This window comes from Pristis pectinata, chromosome 11 (assembly GCF_009764475.1).
Source record: "Pristis pectinata isolate sPriPec2 chromosome 11, sPriPec2.1.pri, whole genome shotgun sequence".
NCBI lineage: Eukaryota > Metazoa > Chordata > Chondrichthyes > Rhinopristiformes > Pristidae > Pristis > Pristis pectinata.
This window is the reverse complement of record NC_067415.1, coordinates 85,599,871-85,622,443: the sequence shown is the minus strand read 5'-3', so window position 1 is coordinate 85,622,443 and position 22,573 is coordinate 85,599,871. Positions and strand designations below refer to the sequence as shown.

The window sequence follows — 22,573 nt, the reverse complement described above, 5'->3', positions numbered from 1 at the left end:
TGTTTGAACTTTCCCTTCTCATTCTTACATGGAACCACCTTACCACATACGCCATTTCTCCTCACTTCATCCTCGCACCATTAGAACCAAGATTTATCACCTACCTTGTTCCAGAGCACGCCCTCTCTAAAAGACTGCCAGCACTTCCTTACTACCCCTGATCTTTTATCTCCCAATGGTCTTCAAACCCAAGTTTTGAAATATCTCATCATCTTTTTTTCCTTATATCTGGTGTGCCCTGCACTCTGTATCATAGCCCTTATAACCTCAGCTTAAAAAAATAAAGATACACACAGAGACTTGCATGGAATGTAAAACACAGAAAGATTCCATTTGACCAAATAGACCGTAGGAGACTGAGAAGTGATCATATAGTGTACAAAATCATGACAGTCATAGATAGGGTGAATGTGCAGTCTCCCCCCCCCCCCCCCCCCAGAGTTGGGGTATCAAGAACTAGAGGGCATAGGTTTAAGGTGAGAGGGGAAAGATTTAAGAGGAACATGAGGGGCAACTTTTTTTTTGTTTTACACAAAAGGTGGTATCCATGTGGAACGAGCTGCCAGAGGAAGTGGTTGAGGCAGGTACAATAACCGCTTTTAAAAGACAGTTTGGACAGGTACATGGATAGGAAAGGTCGAGAAGGTTATGGGCCAAACACTAGCAAATGGAACTAGCTTGGATGGGGCAACTTAGTTGGCATGGACCAGTTGGGCTGAAGAGCCTGTTTCCATGCTGTGTGACTCTATGACTCTAAATGGTCTGTGGTGGTGGTTATGTGCTCCCCCAGACCATCATGTAATTCCTTCAGCCCATCTTTCTATTCCTTCCTGCCTTGTTACTGCCCAGCTTTCCCTTAGGTACATCCCTGCTATTCACCTCAACCACATCCTGTGCACATTCTCTGAAAGTGAAAGGGTTTTTCTGAACTCCCCACTGAAATTATCAATGCTACCATGGTGCCACTGGCCTCCTCACAAGTGGAAGCATCTTCCCCATCTTCACCCCGACAAACAATTCCACATTCTTATAGATATCTATCAAGCAAAACTTACTGGTTCATTTGGATCATGCACTGTAGAGTACAATGCTCGAGAGACTGCTAAACTGCACCTGGACCAGGATGCTACATGCTGGAAAACAAACATAAAACATGATTAAAGTTTATTGACACAAGGCCAACAGTCTGGGTCACATTCAACAACAAGTTGCATTTATGCAGCACCTTAAATATAGTAAAACATCCCAAGCTGCTTCATAGATATAGTCATGAAATGGGATCCAACACCAAGCCACATAGGGAGATCCTAGAATGGGTGACCTTCACAGAGATAGTTTTTTAAAAAATATCACAAGGGGAGAGAGGTTTCTGGCAATCAGAACAAACGAATGAGCACTGGGATAGGAGGAAGCCCTGCAGTCCCTCAAACCATTCAATAAAAGCATGGATCTTGCATCTTAATTCCATTCACCCAATTCTTTAACACCCTTACCAAATTCATCCAGCTCAGTTTTCAAATTTTCAACAGATTCCCAGCCTCAAATACTTGTTGAATTTCAGATTTCCACTCCCTCTTTGTGATAAAGAGCTTGCTAACAGCACGTTTGAGCAGCTGAGATCTAATTTCAAGGTTCTGCCTTCTTGTTCTGAACTCCTGCTATTAGAAAAAAACATTTTTTCCTCTATTTCCCATATCAACTCCGTGATCATATTAAACAAACCACTTGAGGAATCAAATCCATAATCCTTTAGCTCTGCATAGCTCAAAATATCAGTTGGTGTCATCCATCCTGAGGTACTGTGGAAGCAAAACAGGGAAAATTCATCACGGTGTTGTCAAGAGGTTGGAATGAATGTGGGGAGGAGAATACCAATATAAGTAACCCAGAAATACAGACAGAGGGTCAAGTCAAGTCAAGTTTATTGTCATATGCACAAGTACGATGAGATACAGGTTGAATGAAAAATTTGCTTGCAGCAGCATCACAGGCATGCAAATTCAGACAACACAATATAAATTAAATTATACATAAGTTATAATGTAGAAGAAAAAACTGTGCAAAACAAGACATTAGGGCAAAAAAAAACAATCAGAAATAAGTTCACAGCAGTGCAAGAGGTGGTCTGCAGTGTTCTGCTGCTGAGGTAGGGTTGGGGTTGTGCAGGTTGGTTCAAGAACCTGATGGATGTAGGAGTCCTGCACTGTCAGGGGTGCTAGCTTTGAGATGACATCCCAGTTCTGCCCTTGGATAAAAGATCCTACAGCAATATTTCAGAGAAGAGTAGAGGAGTTCTTACAAAATTCTGGCCATAATTTATCCTTGTTGAGGCCACAGAAATAAATTACATGGTTATTTACTTCATTACTATTAGCCATGTACAAATTAGCAACTGTGTTTCTCATAAAACAGTGACTACATTGTACATAGTATTAAGTGCCTGTAAAATATTCCAGATCATAAATGAAAACATTGCCACACTGCTACATTTTACCTATACAACATCCAAAACCCATCTATAAGTCCATAGCACTGCCACCAGTTATAATTTTAGAACATGCATTTTACTCCCTGCAATCGAAAAACTGCACTCTATTCTCTGTCACATAAACTGACCCAGAAAACTATTATCTGCCTGTCATTTGCTCACTGAAATTAAATGTTTTATTCCACACTGACCAATACTCTTCGAAATTACAAACACAGTCATTCCCTCTCACAATCTGTAGCATGAAATTGCAAAATCAACAAATAATGCAAGTACAAAAAAGTGCAGATGCTTCATTCTGGGACAAAAAAAATGAATGCTGGAATAACTCAGCGGATCAAGCAGCATCTGTAAAGGCAAAAGGTGTAAAGCAACATTTCGGGTCAAGACCCTACATCAGGACTGAGAGGGAAGAGGAAAGATTGCCAGTATATAGCAGTACAAGGGGGGGGGAGTTGGGATAGAGGCTGGCAGGTGATAAATGGAAGCAGATGGGGAGGGGATGATGAGCAGATGGAACAAGGTGGGGTAGAAGACTGGGAATGTGAACAAAGGGAGAAGAAAACTAGGTGGACAGGTGAGTGTGTGTGGGTGGAGAGCACCTAGGGTGTGGGCTACCTGAAATTGGAAAATTCTACCTTCATACCATAGGATTAGGTTGTTAGTTAGCGGGCAGTGGGAAAATTATCCCGTTTGTGTTCATTGATCTTGTTACTAGAGATTCAGTCTCAGTAGGGTACCCTACCGGAATACGAGATGTTGGAAACTGCAAATAGATTTATAAAAACACATTGAGAAAATTTGTGATTATACTTGTGATTCCCTAACTCCACCACAAGCCTTCCCCCCCCCACAGAGAAAAAAATCAAAAAATAATTGACCCACAGATCCAATTAAAAATAATCACAAAGTACAAGTGGTAATCGATACAATGCTAAACAAGATTCAAGTCTGTGTGGAAGGCAAAGTAACAACAATGGGGTACAGAACATTTTTTGATTAAAAAGATTGTTAGCTAATTAAACAAACCGCTGCGATCCAAGATCAAAGACAAATTTTGAACATCAAAGTCACAGTGACAAACAATTCAGATTGTCACAGATATCATACATTTTAATATATTAAACATTAAAAACCCACTAACAGTCCCAGCAATCTCACATCAAGAGACACAATCAGTTGGGCTCACTGTAATCATCCCACAGGACTTGGGTTGCCAAGACTCATTGGAGGCTTAACAACATGATCTCTCACCTCTAACCACACATTGAGTCAAAACCTTTATGTTCCATCTCTGCTGCATTTATAACTAATAAACAAATGCACTGAAAGAAAATTAAAAACAATTCTTTTTCTCATCCCTATGCTTTCTTCCCAAAATCTCAGCCCCAATTACCACCCCCGGGTTGCTTGACACAATGTCATAGCATCATAGGATCTGACATAAGAGGCCACTTGGCCCATTGCCTGTGCTGAAGAGCTGCTGATTTCAGTCCCTCAGTACAGCTATTTCCCCATTACTCTACAAATTTGTCCTCTTAAGGGACATATCCAGTTGAGTTTTTGGAAGTCTTCAAGGAATCTGATGCCATGATCCCTTCAGGTAATGAATTCCAAAGATATCACTGGTGTCAATATTGACCTCTCACTCAATATTACTAAAGCAGCTTACCCGATCATTATCACTTTGCTGTTTGCCATGCATAGCTTAGCTGCTGCATTTCTTGCAACGGTGATTATGCTTCAAAAGTATATCATTGGCCATAAAAAACTGGGGATGTCCATAAGGAGATGTGAATACTGTTCATTCTTTCTAGATCACTAACTTCTGCATGAAACAGAACTTCAGTTTTTCACCTGGTCCTTTTACCTATAACTTTATTAAATATTATTTTATGCTGATAGAGTCAAAGAACACTGAAACAGTCCCTTCAGCTCACCAAGCCTGTGCCGACCATCAAGTACCCATTTACAGTGATCCAACACTAATCAGTGGTGTGTTCGGTTAGCGTAATGCTATTACAGCACCAGTGATCCAGGTTCAATTCCGGCCAGTGTCTGTAAGGAGTTTGTACGTTCTCCCCGTGTCTACGTGGGTTTCCTCCGGGTGCTCTGGTTTCCTCCCACATTCCGAGGACGTACAGGTTAGGAAGTTATCAGCATGCTATGTTGGCATCAGAAGTGTGGCGACACTGCCTCCAGAACACTCCACGCAAAAAGGTGCATTTCACTGTGTGTTTTGCCGTACATGCGACCAATAAGGATATCTTATTCTCGGCACATTCCCATCGACTCCGCCCAGGTTCTGCCTACACACTAGGGGCAATTTCAGTGGTCAATTAACCTACAAACCTGCACGTCTTTGTGACGTGGGAGGAAACCAGAGCACCCAGAGGAAACCCACGTAGTCAAAGGGAAAACGTGCAAACGTCACATCGGAGGTCAGGATTGAACCCAGATCGCTGGACCTGCAAGTCAGCAGCTCTACTAGTTTTGCAACAGTGCCACCCAAATCTTTGATCTTTGATTATCAATCCATTTACCAGGGGTTACAGTTTTCCTTATTTACTCTATTAAAACCTTCCATCATTTTAAATAACTCTGCTAGGTACCACATCCCACTCACTGATCTTATCTGCACAATCATTCCATATGGTTAAGAACAGACATCATCCTGGTAAACTTTCTCAGCACCCTCTCCAAGGCCTGGAAATCCTTCCTAAAATCCCAGAATTATACATAACAATTCATCTCTGTTCCATCTCTCAGCCCGCACAAAACAGTACGAAATAGATTACACCAGGTCTTTATGTTTCTCCCAAAGGGCATCACTTCAAACTGGTCTGCATTAAATGTTTGTCAACTTTGTGTTCTCCCAACAGGTCAGCATTTTCTGGAATTCCATTCCTAGATCTCACTGCCTCCCTATTCTTCAATCTCCTTTCGGATCCCATCTTTTTGGCCAAGGAGATATTCCAAACACTGGAAATAAATGATATCTTTTTTTTAAAAAAACAAGAGGGTAATAAACCAGGTAGCTACATCCTATTGAACCAGCATCAATAGTGTAAAAAGGAAATTGATTACATTTGCAACCTTGGTGTGATATTTGACACTGAGATGAATTTCAATCAGAAAACAATAAAATCATGTTAAATGTATAATTCAATGCATAATTTGACAGTAAGAATATTAGATGTGGTCCAATAACTTTTACTTATCACTGACTTTTCTCAAACATCTCACATAACTCCAATGCATGCAATTGCGGGGATGATACAAAACTATTTTCTTTCCTTTGCAAGTTGGCAAAAGTTCTGGTCCTCTATACATAATAATGCTAGTCAATTCGACCATTCTGTGCCAACTATCATCCCATTCAATTGGCTTACTGCTATTCCAAGAATATCTCAGTAGCACTGCACTGTACTCTGGCACTGTACTCTTCTTCTCAATTGTCTTCCCATATTAACTCAGTGCACCCAGTGGTAACATTATCTTAGTTGGAGCATCAGCACTGATGCTCATACAATGAGTGATAAATTGGCTTAAGGTACAGATCAGCAGTGATCCAACTGAATGGTGGACTAGTTGACACAGACTGGGGTTGAATTGGCCAGTATTATATAAAGGCATGAGCTTCTGGAAGCAGAGTTAGTTTTTGCTCTCTCCTTGTTCACTTACAAAAGGAAAAAGAATAGTTTTCCATCACGTTATCTGACCACGGGAGCAGGTGGGAGTCACAATTATCCCCAATTATGGAACAAAAAACACAGAGCATTGGAAGAACTCAGCAGGTTAAGTTGCATCTGCAAAGACAAAAAGTATAAGTCAATGTTCGGATCGAGACCCTGGATCATTACTGAGAGGGAAAAAGGAAGGATTGCCTGTATGTGGGGAGGGGATGATGGGCAGATGGAAAGTAAGGGGAAAGGGAGAAGAGGGAGTTGGGAAAAGGGAGAAGAAAACTAGGTGGACAGATGAGTGTGAGGTAACCTAAAAGTGGAAAATTTAATTTTCATACCACTAGGTTGTAAGCTACCCAAACATTCCAGCATCTGTACTCTGTTTTATCTTCACCCTTAATTGTGCCTTGATGCCACTTGTGTGCTTGGGAGCTATCCAATGGCAGAAGTAAAGTTGCATTGTTAAGAAAAATTAAGAGCTAAACACCCTCCTGATCCAGAGACATTTGCTGGATCATCTCTGCTTAGAAGAGTTAACTTGGAACAGAGAACAAAGCCATATTTTCTTGTCCTTTATGGCTCGTTAAGCATGAGTCAGTCATTGAGAACTTTCAAGGTAATTGCTTAAACCACATGACTGAGCCACGCCAGTCTGAAAAGATGATAAGTGTTTAAGGAAAAGTCAGCACACATCTGGTGTGCCCAGAAAATAATGCATAAAACTTTAAAGGTTTCCTGCATTACAACTGTTATTGTGCTTCTAAAGTATAAAAATCTTTGGGAGTTCAGAGGTTATGAAATATTTTTGATTGTAAAGGAAGAGTAAACTCTTATAAATAAATCAGACCGAGGCTCCATGAAGGCGGTCCTGCCAGGATCTTTAAAGTTTCAAAGGAATCTTGTTAACTGTTCCCTCCCTTGCACCACAAATTCATGCCCATAATCCATGCCTTCTATTATTGTTTACAGTAAAATACAGAAATTTAACCTGTAATTGGTTAAATAATACCCACAATAGAAAGGTGAATTTCAAGTAATTTATTGCTCTGTTAGCAATGGAAGCACCAAGTTAAATAACTTCACATCACTGAATACTGGAGAAGTTTGGGTATCAACAAAAATAGAATGTTTATTCATTGATATGTTACTTAGTGTGTACTTCCATTCATACCTTCAAAGATGCATTGTAATAGTAAATATTTCATTGAAGTCTTCATTGTTTTAAATTTGTCAATTTCTCCAATAAAACAGAGAAATTAACATGTGGTTATTCAACATTTGGGTGACTGATCAATAAATAAACAACTCAGAAGATATTCTAAAACTGAAACTGCACTTATTCTTTTTGAGATGAACAAATATACTCAAGAGCTGGCAGCATCAATCCAGTTCTGAGCCACAACCACCAACAACAAACTTGGAAAATAATGACAAAGCACTTTAAATGAACTCAGAACAACACGAACTTCTTTAGTGCCAATAAAGTACTAATGAAATGGGGCTGCCAACACAAAGCAGAGCACAGCAAGATCCCACAAACAACAAGGTGACAGTGACCAGATAATCAGTCTTCTGCAACGTAGGTTGAGCATTAACAATTAACCCCAGGACACTGAATTTCAAAATAATACCACCATTGGGAGTATCTACAGGAGGCGCTGCCTCAAGAAGGCAACATCCGTCATCAAAGATCCCCACCATCCTGGCCATACCATCTTCTCGCAGCTACCATCGGGCAGGAGGTACAGAGGCCTGAAGTGCCACACCACCAGGTTCAGGAACAGTTACTTCCCTTCTACCATTCAGTTCTTGAACCAACCAGCAACACCCTAATCACTACAGTTCAGTAACACCATGAGTACTTCGATCACTTTGCACTAAAGTGAACTGTTTTTTGTCCTAATTGTGTTCTTGTAAGAATTGTGTATAATTTATGTTTATGCTTTTCTTGTGAATGCTGCTTATCTGATGCTATGTGCCTGTGATGCTGCTGCAAGTAAGTTTTTCATTGCACCTGTGCACACATGGACTTGTGCATCTGACAATAAATCTGACTTTGACATCCAATACAGCATACAGGGTCTCAGCTTACCATCTCATCTAACAGCCAGCCCTCTCCACCAGCACAGCACTCCCTCCACAATGCCCCCACCCCTCTCACATTGCCACATTCCCACAGCATTTCCCTCTGACAGTTTACTCCTCCCTGTTCATTGCCGCTCCTGTAACACCACACTCTGTTCCCACTGACCCTCTGCAACCCCCACCCCAGCACTGGCGCATTCCTTCTCCATCACTCCTCTTATAGTGAAGTGCTCTCTCCGCATTGCCACCCCTGCATCGCTGCATTCCTGAGGAGCTGCACCCCCTTCTCCACAGTGCAGCAATCCCTCAGGGCTGCCATTCCTGCACTCAGTCCCGGTCTACCCATGCAGTGCTGCACTCCCTCCCCAATGCCCCTCCTGCAATGCACACACCACCCATGTCCCATTCCTGCAGTGCTGCGCTCCCTCCCTTGCCAGCCCCAGTGCCGCGCTCCCTCCCTCGCCAGCCCCAGTGCCACCCTTACTCAGAAGCCCCACGTACTACCGCCCCTCATCCCCATGCCAGTGTCCTCTCCGCCTCCTCCCTGCCCTACTCCCCATTACACTCCATCCCTCGCCAGCCCCAGTGCCACCCCACTCACAACCCCCATGCCACCCTCCTCATCCCTATGCTATTCCTTCTCTCCCCCCAGTGCCACCCTCCCTGCCAGCCCACTCACTGCCCTCCTCCCCTCACCATCCCCACTGGCGCCCTCCACATCCCTGTAGCACTGTCCCTCCCCCTCCAGTGCCACACTCCACCCCCTCCCTCCCTCCCTCCCTCCCAGCACCAGAGGTCACCGATCAGAAGGTCATGACCCCCGCCACCCCGCCCCCCGCCACAGCGGGCACCGCTTCCCCTGGTAATGGGCCACCGGCGCCGCTCTGGCTGGCCGTGGACACGGGTCCCCGGTGCGGCTGACGCGGTACCGCAGACGGCGAGCCTCCCCCACCCCCCCGCCGCCTCACACGGCCCCGCTCACCTTCAGGGCCAGGACTACGCGCCACACGACGGCACTGCCTCTGAGCGCCGCCATCGCTGCCGCTTGACCTCTCAACTGCCAGTACGTGGGAGCGACGGAGCCGCCAGCCAATCAGCGCCCAGCCGGTGACGCTGCGGCTGTGGTCCCGCCCACCGTGAGGCTTCAGGCTGCCAGTGGAGGTCAGGCGGAGGTCTGCACTCCTGTAGCACCTTTCACGTCCTCAGCCAGCCCCACTGCACTCCTGTAGCACCTTTCACGTCCTCAGCCAGCCCCACTGCACTCCTGTAGCACCTTTCACGTCCTCAGCCAGCCCCACTGCACTCCTGTAGCACCTTTCACGTCCTCAGCCAGCCCCACTGCACTCCTGTAGCACCTTTCACGTCCTCAGCCAGCCCCACTGCACTCCTGTAGCACCTTTCACGTCCTCAGCCAGCCCCACTGCACTCCTGTAGCACCTTTCACGTCCTCAGCCAGCCCCACTGCACTCCTGTAGCACCTTTCACGTCCTCAGCCAGCCCCACTGCACTCCTGTAGCACCTTTCACGTCCTCAGCCAGCCCCACTGCACTCCTGTAGCACCTTTCACGTCCTCAGCCAGCCCCACTGCACTCCTGTAGCACCTTTCACGTCCTCAGCCAGCCCCACTGCACTCCTGTAGCACCTTTCACGTCCTCAGCCAGCCCCACTGCACTCCTGTAGCACCTTTCACGTCCTCAGCCAACTTCACAGCCAATAAATGCTTCTAAAGTGTGCTCAGTGTTGTAGAAGGAAGACACAGGAGACTGCAAATGCTGCAATCTGGAGCAATAAGCAATTTCGAGTTTCATAGAACGTAGAACAGTACAGCACAATACAGGCCCTTCGGCCCACAACATTGTGCCGACCTTTAAACCTCGCCTCCATATGCCTCCATATGCTTATCTAGCAAACTCTTGAATTTGAACAATGTACCTGCCTCCTCCACCACCACCCCAGGCAGCGCATTCCATGACCCAACCACTCTCTGGGTTAAAAAACTTTCCTCTGATATCTCCCTTGAACTTCCCACCCATTACTTTAAAGCCTTGCCCTCTTGTATTGAACGTAGGTGCCCTGGGAAAGAAGCGCTGGCTGTCTATCTATTCCTCTTAATATTTTATACACCTCTATCATGTCTCCTCTCATCCTACTTCTCTCCAAAGAGTAAAGTCCTAGCTCACTTAGTTGCCCAGGATATAAATGCCATGAAATTTAGCTTTTTTTGCAGCAGATGCACAGTACATTACAAGCATGACAGCATAAAATTACATAGACTTAAATTAACATAAATTATACATTAAAGAATAAACAAAAGTAAGATACACATAACAACATGAATGCAGGATGAGGGAAATATAGTCCGACGTCGAATTAGGGTCCTTCAGATCAATCAGCAAATCAGTCATGATTGAATGGCAGAGCAGACTCAATGGGCCAAACGGCCTGATTCTTGTGAAATGGAAAGAAATGGTTGTGTATCGGGTTGAAACCCTGCATTCAGGTCCTGATGCAGTGATTTGACCCAAAACGTCAATCATTTCTTTCTTCCCACAGATGCTGCTCGACCCACTGAGTTCCTCCAGCAGATTGTGTGTTGCTCCAGATTCCAGCATCTGCAGTCTCTTGTGTCTCTGATGCTGGAGGAACTCAGAGGGTCAAGCAGCATCTGTGGGAGGACAGGAATTGTCAACGTTTCATATTGTAGAAGGCCCAACCTATGTTTGTACATGTAAAGCAAAAAATTGCAGATGTTGAAAATAACAAACTGAAGCAGAAAATGCTGGAACTATTCAGCAGGCTAGGCAGCATTTGTAGATAAAAAAATGGAATATTTTGGGCCATCGCTCTTTCATCAGAATTGTATGTTCGTCTTGAAAAGATGTTTGTTTCTTGATCTGTTAGTGAACTAGACGGGATAAAAGCTATAAATGGCATAAGAACATGGTGCATGATTAATTGTTAAGAAGATCTTAAGCAAAACCATCTGTAGATTGAGCAGACAAATTTCAAGTGAAATTTGTTGCAACATTCCTTGAGATCCTGAATTTTGGGAATGAGGCTAAGACCAAGACGAAAACCACTGACCCTAAAATGTTAACTCTGTTGCACTCTCCATAGATGCTGCCTGACCTAATTAGTATTTCCAGCATTTTCCAGTTTTATTGTAATTATTTGTGCACATCAAGGTCCCAATGTCATAACTGCCACTTATTCATCTGGTTACCTCTTAACTGAGAATGCAGAAGTAGGATTAGCCATGCAGTCCCTTGAGTGCATACTCAGCCATTCAATATGGTCATAGCTGATCTGGTATTTTTTCATAACTCAATTTTCCTGCTCAATCCAATAACATCGAATCATAGAAAACTACAGCACAGAAATGGGCCCTTATAGCCCACCTCATCCATGCAGATGGTTGAGCCTTTCCACGCTAATCTCAATTGCCCACATTGGGCCCGTATCCCTCCACACCCTTCCTGTCCCTATCCAAATGCGATTTAATCATTGTAATAGTATCTGCCTCTACTAACTCCTCTGGCAGCTCATTCCAAATATTCACCACCCTCTGTGTGAAAAACTTGTACCTATGATCTCCATTAAATTTCTCCCTTCTAGTTCTGGACTTCCATGCCCTGGGAAAAAGACTCTAGCCATCTATCCTATCTATGCTGCTCATAATTTCGTAAAGCTCTATCACATGACCCCTCAGCCTCCTACATTCCAGTGAGAATAAACACAGCCTATCCAATCTCTCTTTATAACTGCGGTCCTCCCTTCCAGGAAACTTCCTGGTGAATCTCTTCTGCTCTCTCTTTCTGTTGCTGCCACATCCTTCCTGTACTTCGGCAACCAAAACTGTGTACAATCGTGTAAATGAGGTCCAGCCAATGTTTTGTACAACTGCAAGGTTGGTAGAGAACCTTTGTTTTTGGAATATTTACTGTAATACCCATTCTCTCATATACAGTAGTGAACAAATCAGTGATGGCTTGGAGCTTAGCCTTTGCCTCTGAGTGTGCACAGATGGAAGTATCAAATTTCTTGTCTTGCAGCAGCAGGACAGTGCAAAGACATAAAATTACTGTAAACTACAAAATAAATAAATAATGTAAAATAAAGGAATAATGAGGTAGTGTTCATGGGTTCATGGACCATTCAGAAATCTTCAGGAGCCTGAAGACCCACACTCAATGATTCAGAAACAGCTGCTTCCCCTCTAAGCAGCTGTTTCTGGATCATTGGTGTGGGTCTTCAGGCTCCTGTACCTCCTCCCTGATGGTAGTAGCGAGTAGAGGGCATGTCTCGGGTGGTGAGGGTCCTTCATGATGGATGCCGCCTTCTTGAGGCACCGCCTCTTGAAGATGTCCTCTATGGTGGGGATTGTTGTGCCTGTGATGGAGCTGGCTGAGTCTACAATCTTTGCAGCCTCTTGCAATCCTGTGCATTAGAGCTTTAATACCAGGCTGTGATGCAACCAGTCAGAATGCTCCCCACCATACATCTATAAAAATTTGTGACATAACAAATCTCCTCAAACTCCTAATGAACTGTTTGCATGTCTTCTTCATGATTGCATCAATATGTTGGCCCAGGATAGATCCTCAGAGATGTTGTCACCCAGGAACTTGAAGCTGCTCACCCTTTCCACCGCTGACCCCTCAATGAAGACTGGTGCATATTCTCCTGACTTCCCCTTCCTGAAGTACACAATCAGTTCATTGGTCTTGCTGACATTGAGTGCGAGGTTGTTCTTGCGACACCACTCAACCAACCGATCCAGCTCACTCCTGTGCACCTCCTCATTGCCATATGATTTTACCAACAACAACATCTATACAGTACCATCTATGTAGTGCATAGCTCAATGACTGAGATTGCAGTGACCAAGGTTGTGGAGTGAAAGTAGTGAAGGAAGGTTGAACAGTTTCCCATTTGTCCTGTGGGTTAGTTCCACTCCAGCAAGAAACTAAATGGAGGAAAGATGCAATTTACAGTGAGGAAGATTGAGAATTGGAGCACTGCAGCAACCTTATCTGGGTCCTTATTTATGTGTTAGACTCATTGTGAGTGTCAACATACTAGCAGAAAACATCAAACAACACAGCTATGCCAAACTTATTTAAAGGAGCATTAGACAGCAATCCATAGAAAGAACTCAATCCTGTGCTGTTCTACAAACCCAAGGACAAAGGAGCAAAATACCCAGTAACCTGTTAAGTCATCCTTCAGTTCATGACCAGTCAGGGCAAAGCAGCCCATTCAATTGGGAACCTATTCATGAGCTCAAACAATTAATTCCCTCCAACCAGAGCACCATCTGCAAGTTGCACTGTTGTTATTATTATTATTGGTTATTGGTTTATTATTGTCACTTGTACCGAGGTACAGTGAAAAACTTGTCTTACAAACTGATTGTACGGGTCAATTCATTACACAGTGCAGTTACATTGAGTTAGTACAGAGTGCATTGATATAGTACAAGTAAAAACAATAACAGTACAGAGTAAAGTGTCACAGCTATAGAGAAAGTGCAGTGCAATAAGGTGCAAGCAACTTGACAGCCATCCAAGCTACCCCCCCAACACACACACACACAGACACACACACACACACACACAAGCACGCACGCACGCACACACCCAAAGCCTTCAACTTCTTTCACCTGGTAAGAGAAGTGCAACAGGTGCTACACCTGCACATTTGCCTACATGTCACACACCAGCCTGAATTTGAAGTATGTTACATTCCCTCACCACTGCTGCATCAAAACCTTAGCACTCCCTATCTGACTACACTTTAGTATTTCCTTCACCACATGTATGTTAGTGACTCAGGGGTCAATTAGCAATGGTCATAAATGGCAACCTTGTTATTGACACTCAAATCCTACAGATTAATAAAACGTGGCATATTTATTTCCCAGCCTGAAAACGTTTTAAAAATCATATAAAAATATTTATCAAGATATTGACATCTTTTACTTCCAATCTTCACTTCTCTAAAGTCACTTAATATTTCCTTATGTACCACTACCCCTATATTTTGTCTTGCGCCACCATTTCCTCTTGTCATTTCATCTCCTCTGGTCTCTGCGTCACATTCACATCCCCTTCTTTCTGCTATTGCCTACCTCTGCACATACCTAAAACTTACTGGATTCCTAGTTTTTTTCCCAGTTGAAGTGGCAGGTCATCAACAAACTTTAATTTTGTTTCTCGCTCTACATATGCTGATTGACCTGTCGGGTATTTTCTGAGTTTTCTGATTTTCTTCCAAATATACCACCAATGCAACATCTTGCTTTTGAACTGAAGTTTTAATGCCAGCTAAACTATGCAAACCATTAGTGGTGATGTAATTTAGAGTTCAAGCAGAAACTACAACATGTTTTGTAATGTTGCCTGAAATTTGAAAATAACTACACCTTTGTAATCCATGCCAAAAATCCACATCTATTTATACAAACCCTTGCATGCTGCATATGTCGGTTGGGGAGCCTACTTCACTGCCACACATCAAAATGTCACACAGAAAATTTGCCTTTTAACAGATGTCATACTTGCAATTTGTATTTAAGAGGGCTAATAATTATTATTTGAACTCTCGCCTTAAAGAAAGCAACTAATCCCATAAAAGAAATGTGTAGCACAAAAGGAGGCCATTTAGCCCAGATGTTGCATTTATTCTCCTCTTAATTCATCTCACCATCTCATTCTCTATTCTTGCTTTCTCTTCCCCCCCCCCCATGTATCGATGCCACTCTCCCATATTCTCTGTTGCACCGAGTTCCAAGTTCATCACAACCAATTATCCTTAACCAACAACACAGTTATCTCAAATGTTACCGAGGAGGGAGAAGCACTACAACTGAACCAAACAAAAAAGAAAACGTTCGATTCCTTTAAGCCGCCGTTTAGGTTTTATTGAGCCATTGGTAATATTGGTACATTGGTCGTATTAATTGGTACGTTGGTAATATTTACACCTAAAAACTGAATACATTATAAACAAAATATGATTACTTTTAAAGGCTGGGCAGTCCTCTTGCAGCACTTCCTTAAGACTCGGTCGCCATCAGCATGGGGGGGAAAGAGGTGAGGTAGGAGAGAAGGGGGAACCCTTCTGCCAACAAGCCACGATAGATTTTGTTTTAATCTCGGTCATCTTTGTTTCCCTTCTCTCGTCGTGTTGAGGTCTAGTTCCCCGGACACCCCCGATGTGTGTTTCTGGCTATTCAGTTTTGTCCTACCTAAAAGAAAACTCTGTTTCGCACTAAACTAGAAAGCGGGCTCAAGATTGAAATGCAGCTCAATGGCAGATCAGTCTGTTCTGAAGTATTGAATATCACACTCAATTAATATTGTACAAAAATATTGGATTGCAAGTAACACATTAAATCATGTAGATTCGGTATGAATAAATCCTCTCGCACTGTAAGCTACACAAATATTAGATTTTATTATGAAAACCGTTTTATTGCTTAGTAAATTTGGGTTAAACCTCTGCTTATTCTCTAAAGTTAAAAATAACTCTAGAAGTCCTAGGAAATATACTGGCGGCTAAGTATAAAATTGCAATATTTGTTCTGCAATACTGGTGGAAAGTGCTGAAAGCAGCAACGCCTGTTTCGTTAATATGGAATATGTTTGGGTTTCGCCGTATAAAATATTACTTGCAGGAAACACACCAGGAGAGTTAGCTTTACTAATTAAAGTTAGACTATGGATTATAATAAAGACAGATCATGTTTTTATAGATTAAAATTGACAAAGGAAAGAAAATAAAACAGACGTGTAAAATATGATTTACTGTACATCATCGTGTTCTTCTGATGCGCATGTAACATCGTTTTGAATGTGTCTTGTATCATTTATATTGGAGGAATGCACTCCCGTGTATCCTGATCGTTGGCAAACTAGATGAAGAAAATAGTCTACAAAGGATTAAACTCTCTTGTTAAAATCGACACTGTGAGTTTGCCTCGTTACTGAAAGCAAAGAAAAAGCGTCATGCCCACACCTTTCCAGTCTATTTTCGGAGCGGAGTTTTTCCAACAGCAATCATCAAAATACAATGAATGCTCGGCCAGAGAATGTCCGAGACATTACTGGAAATAATAGCAACACAAAGCAGCTGAGCAGGGGTTGCGGCTGAAATCGCATCTGGAATCGCAGAGTTGGGCCACTTAAACCCCTGTGGACGCTTTGGTACAAAAATTAACTCTCAACAACAAAATAGAAAGTGCAAATTATCACACAGATCATTAAAGTAGAGACTTCCGTTCCGCAAAGTAACCGGCTAAATTTAGAAAACGACCTCACTTTAATTAGATAGAAAGGATTCCTATGCTAAAATGACAATGGCATTAAAGACGTGTAATTATATATTTTAACATGTGAATATTATGATACTAAATTCGCTAAACTGTATTTTTCCGCGCATCTCCAATAAATATATTAACCAAGATTAAAGTTGAGCGTGTGAGGATAGTGCCCATTACAAAGAGAAAACGATGTATAAAAGATTTTGCGGCCCGACATTTATCTGCAATACATTCTTTTCCAAGGGGATGTTTGATTCCTGTTGTAGACAAGCAAAGCTAGGTGTATACATTGCCGCCACCGAACTCGTTGACTGCCATTTATTTTCCGCCTGTTTTTAAGACTGTCCGTTGACGCCCCACCCCCATTCTGCAACAGAAACAACTTTAGACTTTGTCTTGACCGGGTAAAACGATAAGAAAATGAAAGATTCAACGAACGGATTTACAGTATTAAGGGTAGGAGCAAAGAGTGAACCCACTTTTGTAACTCCCACACTCAGTGGATTAAACTCGCTGTTCTTGTGCTGTGGATTTGATTTCAAATCGAATAAAATATGAAATCGTTATTCAAGCACTCACACAAATGTCCCAGTTTCCGTATGAATGCGTAATATTAAGTAAGACCGTTAATGTTCTCAAAAGGCACGGATTTTTCAATGAGCCATTTATATCTCGCGTAGTTAAAGGAATGTTTCACTTTACACTATGTTAAGGAGATCAGAATAGCAACAGCCGGATATTATTACCGAAAATTAATTCAATCCTCATTTTTTATATTGTAAATAAATCGTCGTGTTGAAATTTGAACCACAGCGCGGTAATCAGTGATATACTCAACTATGCGCCCGGGAGTGGGCTTTAACATATAAAACTATCGTCAGAAGCCGTTCAGGATTCTTGTGTTAGAATCTTTGTCGGCATAGATAAGCATTCAGATTGTTTTTTAGATTTTATCTGATTTCGTGTCGTCGCAGTCACGAAATTAAACTGTCTGCACCCTGTCCGAATGTGATCGGGGAATATGTTTGCGAGTCTGCAGGGGAAATTCGGGCTTGACGCAGTTCCCTCTTTTTCTCTGTCACTTTGGCGAGGGAAGGCTGTGAGAGACTCCATCCTGACAATTCAGGCTAACACGTTATTATTAAATGCCGGTGCACCAGAGTGCTTGGACCCCGTAATTCAATGTCAAGTTAATTCGGAAGCGTAAGCGACCTTCCACTTCCAAGCTTGAATAGATCGGAGAAAATGCTGATTTGTCACCTGCACTCTGTGCCAATTGAATAACTGTATTACGTCTGATTAAGAACAAGGTACAATGTGCTGGTTATTCACAAAATGTGTTATCAATTACAAAATACTCTATCGATTTCTACCCTCTTTACACTTCATAGTCATTCTTAGAGATATAAGCGTGAACGCTGCAAATATAATTGCCGTAAAAGTGCCTACAGCAACCGAAGGCTCAGAAACTGCGAACCGTTCGAATCTGTAACCAAAGGTGCTTACTTTCAAACCACCTCGCCGTCACCAATATATGTAAATGTATTTAAGTAAAAAAAGAAAACAGGCGAATAGGATATCAGGATATCTACAATGTCCAAAAAAAACTCAATCTACCTGTTGCACGGGTTATGTCCCTTTTGACATAACAATATGTTTTATTAGCAATATGTTTATCTATATAGCAATTTCCAGAAGCGTCCCAGGTTAGTGTCCTGTGCACCTGACATGTTACGGGAGTCAAGTGTTCAACAACCTGGGTCCAACTGCGGAGTTTTAAAATGTTGTTTACTACCAGAGTTTCTAGAAAATATAAGAGATCTGAGCCACTCTCTACAACGGAATGTTCGCCACTTATTATATTTGGATAATTAAAGTTGCTCTGATGTTAGAAATCGTCAGAAGCAGTATTTACCTCCAAAAATATAGTTTTTTTGCATTCTTTTTCTATCTTGTATCGATATCAGAACAGCTTGTGTCAGGAGTGAGCAGATAACCGGACGCGGTAAGGGGCAGGCCTTTGACCCCTTATTGCAGTTGTCAAATCATCATCATCACCCCACTATCTTCCTCCATCAACATTATTCTGGCCATCTTTATTTTCTTCAGCAGCTCCGGTGCCGGCGGGAGTTTTTTTTCCCCCTTTTCAAAATCGAGTGATGTTCTTAAGACTCAGAGTAATACCATTTTTCCCCGACGAACCTTTGTCACATTTTAATTAACGAGTGGCGATTGCATAAGAGAATAGTCAAAGAGATTAATTTATCTTCCAAGGAAAATAATGTGTACGCTAACGAACACAAGCTTCTGATCATTTTAATTGGTGGAACTTCAGTAACCAAATTACTCCCACTTTCACACTTTGATCAACACAAGTACATAGTAAGCCATTAATATAAAGCAGAATGAACCATCGCTAATCCTGTAATAAAAGCAGTCATTAGCTTATTATTAATTTTACTCATGGGTAAATACGTGAAAACTGGAAATATGATTAAAGGATATAATTTGAATATTTCCTCTAAAACGCCGGAGTAGTTTAAATGTTAAAAGTTGTATTCGGCGTCACAACATTACTGCTCATCCTACCAGTAAGATATTTTATTGATTAGTATCTGGACGATATTTAAAATACGGCTGATTTTAATAGTGGCCTTTGATATTTGCTTTAGTATTTGCAAATGTCCTTCCAATATAAATAAACGATGCTCTGTAAGTGTCTCTACCCATGTGCACGTAAACAAGATATACACAATGTGAACCTTTCCCCATATAGATGGCGAAGTCTGACTGGTGTGACTGCGACTGTTTTGTACAGGTGATGAAATCTGTCGCAGTTGACAATCCAGGGAGATTCCAGATGACTGTCCGCGTTTCCCCGCCTTTTGCTGACCTTTTATGCAACACAACCACAGCTTTATAATGCGAAATTATGCTTTCACAGAGAACAGTGGCTTTCCTAACTCGTAGGTATTATCTCATTTAACGAACATAAAAAGATTGTATCGGACAACAAAACTTAATCGATAGTCAGAAAATAACGCTGCAAATTGTGTTCACCGCTACTTGAAAAATACAGCAATGTTAAAGGTATTTTCTCAAAATATGGATTTGTTGAGCATCTCTAGAATCTCAGCCTTTGAAATGCCGGTTTTGTATCTATACCTCAAACTGATTCATTGTAGAATGCAAATATATCTAACCCCAAGGTATGAACAAAGCCATTTCAACCCACGTCATCAATTGTGGCCCTTAATGTAACGTTAACCTAGTATTGTTAATCATTAATAGCAGGGTCATTTGAATTATTTCTTAAAATTGCCTTATAACTTTGAAACGTACCATAAAATCTGCCGATTTGAGAGCTACAATTGAATGTTTATTAGGGTAGCTATAATTTATGAGCTGCCATTTCGATTGACAGGAACTCGCCATATCCCTCTGTAATTATCAATACAGCAGTCACTCTGCCCTTAGGTGGGTCTCTATCTGTAATTTATAGACCATTTAATGATCTCTTTATAAGATTATATCGTAACGCTGTTTCAGTGTTACCATCACTCTGGTGACATTGGACTGTTAAAACCACACATAGCAGTTTCAAAAAACATTGGTCCGTGGAAAGCGCTGACTTCATATTCAATTTCCTTCCAAAACATTTCTGACTAACTTCTGCATACTTAAACAATAAAAGTTAGTTCACCGATAAACATGCCCAGTTTTTAATAGCTTTCACGTAATTGAAAACTATTTGCATTTCCGTGTTATTTTGAGGTGTGAAGCTGACAGTCGCTTTTAGGATTTCTTTCAAGTCTCAATTTGTCCTTGTGATGGTTCCAATATATGTTTTGCCAACAAATAACGCGGTAGGGATATCCGTCTGCGCTTCTAGCCAAAGCTTGTCTTTAGATATTGAAGCAAACCGAACAAAAAGATACATTTTCCAGCAAGTTGATCTTGACATAACTCTAGATATTTATTTGGTGGTGCTTGGAGGGGTGACGTGAGAAACATTCAATTTGCAATTTCGCCCCCTAAATAACGCCTGCACCGTTCGCTTGCTAACGGAAACGCTCCCAACGCAACGCACATTGTGCAGAAAAAAAGAGGAGCGGTGAGACGGAAAAACTCTGTTTAAAACGTGTGACATGCGACTCCAACTGTAAACAATGAACGAGAATAGCCCCGAGTGAGGTAAAGTCAAGTTCAAGCGCCCTCCGATCAAAAACCTCGCTTGTCTGGGCTTGTGGTCTACTTCACTCAAGCGAGTTTCTCGTTTACTTTAAGTTCCAAGTCTAGCAGGTCAGATCACAGAGAATAAAACACGTTTCGTTGTTTTATTGTGGTTTTCACTTACAGAAAATGGTGCTGAAACCCGAATTGCCTGCGCGCTCCCTGCCCGTTGGCAATCCGCATTGCTAGCAGACGAAAGGTGAGTGCACTTGCCTGTGTGTTAGTTTGCGATTGTGCTTGTTCCAAGGACAGGGCGGAGGGTGACCGTGTCTAAACTTACTCTGCTTCGGTCGATGCCACCAACCGATAGCGCAAAGAAGGAACGGCGAGAGTGTTGTTTTCACCGCGTGTGAATGCAATAGGAAACCAGAGAATATTTACACTATTTTAATATATAATTAGCCGCTCCAAAGCTCGCAGTTCCGTTATAAATTGCTAACTTTTTTTTGTTCGAATACGTATGGAAACAAACCCCACATTTTCCTCTCAGACTATATAACAAGTAGCAGATGCGGTGTTTAATCAGATTTTATAGCGACTACATAACCTCCCCCATGCCAGTAACCTAAACTCAAATCTGAGCCCATTCCTCGCCGGCAGCCAACATGTAAAAGAAAACACTTCTTACACGTGTCTGGTTTTGTAACTGGGCGATAATGAAATCCACCTCTATTTCCATGCAATTGTGAACATTCTTATATTTAACAATTCCATATGCAGGAACTAATTAACAGTGACTACACACCCTCCCCCGCCATCCCCACACTCTCTCTTACCATTATCAACCAATCCCACCATTTAAGTAGTTTGACATTACTATCTAACTTGTTTCAATAACCATGTTTAGACCAAGTCCAAAATAAAACATCCGATAAATCGTTAAATCGCCAATCCCTGCTGTGTAAAAATGTGCCTGAATATTTACTCTAACGAGTACTTGGTAAGTAAAACAAAATGGTGATGAAAATGAAATCTGCCTCAGATATTGAAGGCATTCTTAATTGAACCAGCCGGGCGACATTCTGTGTGTTTCCACGCACTTTAAGGAAACTATTGGTGGTTCAGAGTGACAACTTCCCCCAAACCGATTAGAAATGACATCGAACAGCATTCAGAAAAGTGGCTGAACTGAGCTTCCAACAAATGTGACACAGATCAAAGCAGCGAGGAATCAACGGGGCCTAAAATAATAACGATATCAGCGAATACACCTGAACACGTTTTATTATACCTTTGTATGCTGTTAATGGTCTCAGGACATCGCACAAGAAGGGGGAAACGTTGCTTTATCTAGAATTAAAACGAGAACAATCGGAACAATCTGATGTTTACTCACAATTGTACATATTTATAGTTAAGAAAACATTCTTTATAAATATTGTTTCATCTGTAGCAAGTTAATACCATAATTTAAATTACAACTGGGATAAATATGGTAACGCGGCTATTTACAGAATGGGTATTGTTGTTACAGAAATTAACAGCACGACTTTTTCACAATCTTCCAAATAGTATTTCACAATTTAAACTTGCAAAGCACAAAACATCACAAGATAAAACTCAGCTAACAGAAGAAATACATTCCAAGCATTAATCGTGTTCTTTATGTGTATTTGTGAACTGTAACTTGACTTTGGCACAGTTTCCATTCTATATGATTGGATGAAGATTTTACAATCACTCCTTGAAAAAGGCGACTTAACTTTCAGCATTAAAACCAACAAGGAATTGTTTCTCTGTCCATTGTGCTTCCATTTT

The 22,573-nt window shown here is 41.8% G+C and overlaps 1 protein-coding gene across 1 annotated transcript in view; it reads right to left on the bottom strand.

Moving 5' to 3' along the window:
• pcca (propionyl-CoA carboxylase subunit alpha) overlaps nt 1-9,343 on the bottom strand; it is a 314,348-nt gene extending 305,005 nt beyond the window's left edge. The window contains exons 1-2 of the mRNA XM_052025829.1: nt 9,242-9,343; nt 1,056-1,133 (exon numbers count right to left, since the gene is read on the bottom strand). The gene's annotated coding sequence lies outside the window, so the exon portion shown is untranslated. The remainder of the gene's footprint in view (nt 1-1,055; nt 1,134-9,241) is intronic.
• Nucleotides 9,344-22,573: the final 13,230 nt, after the last annotated feature.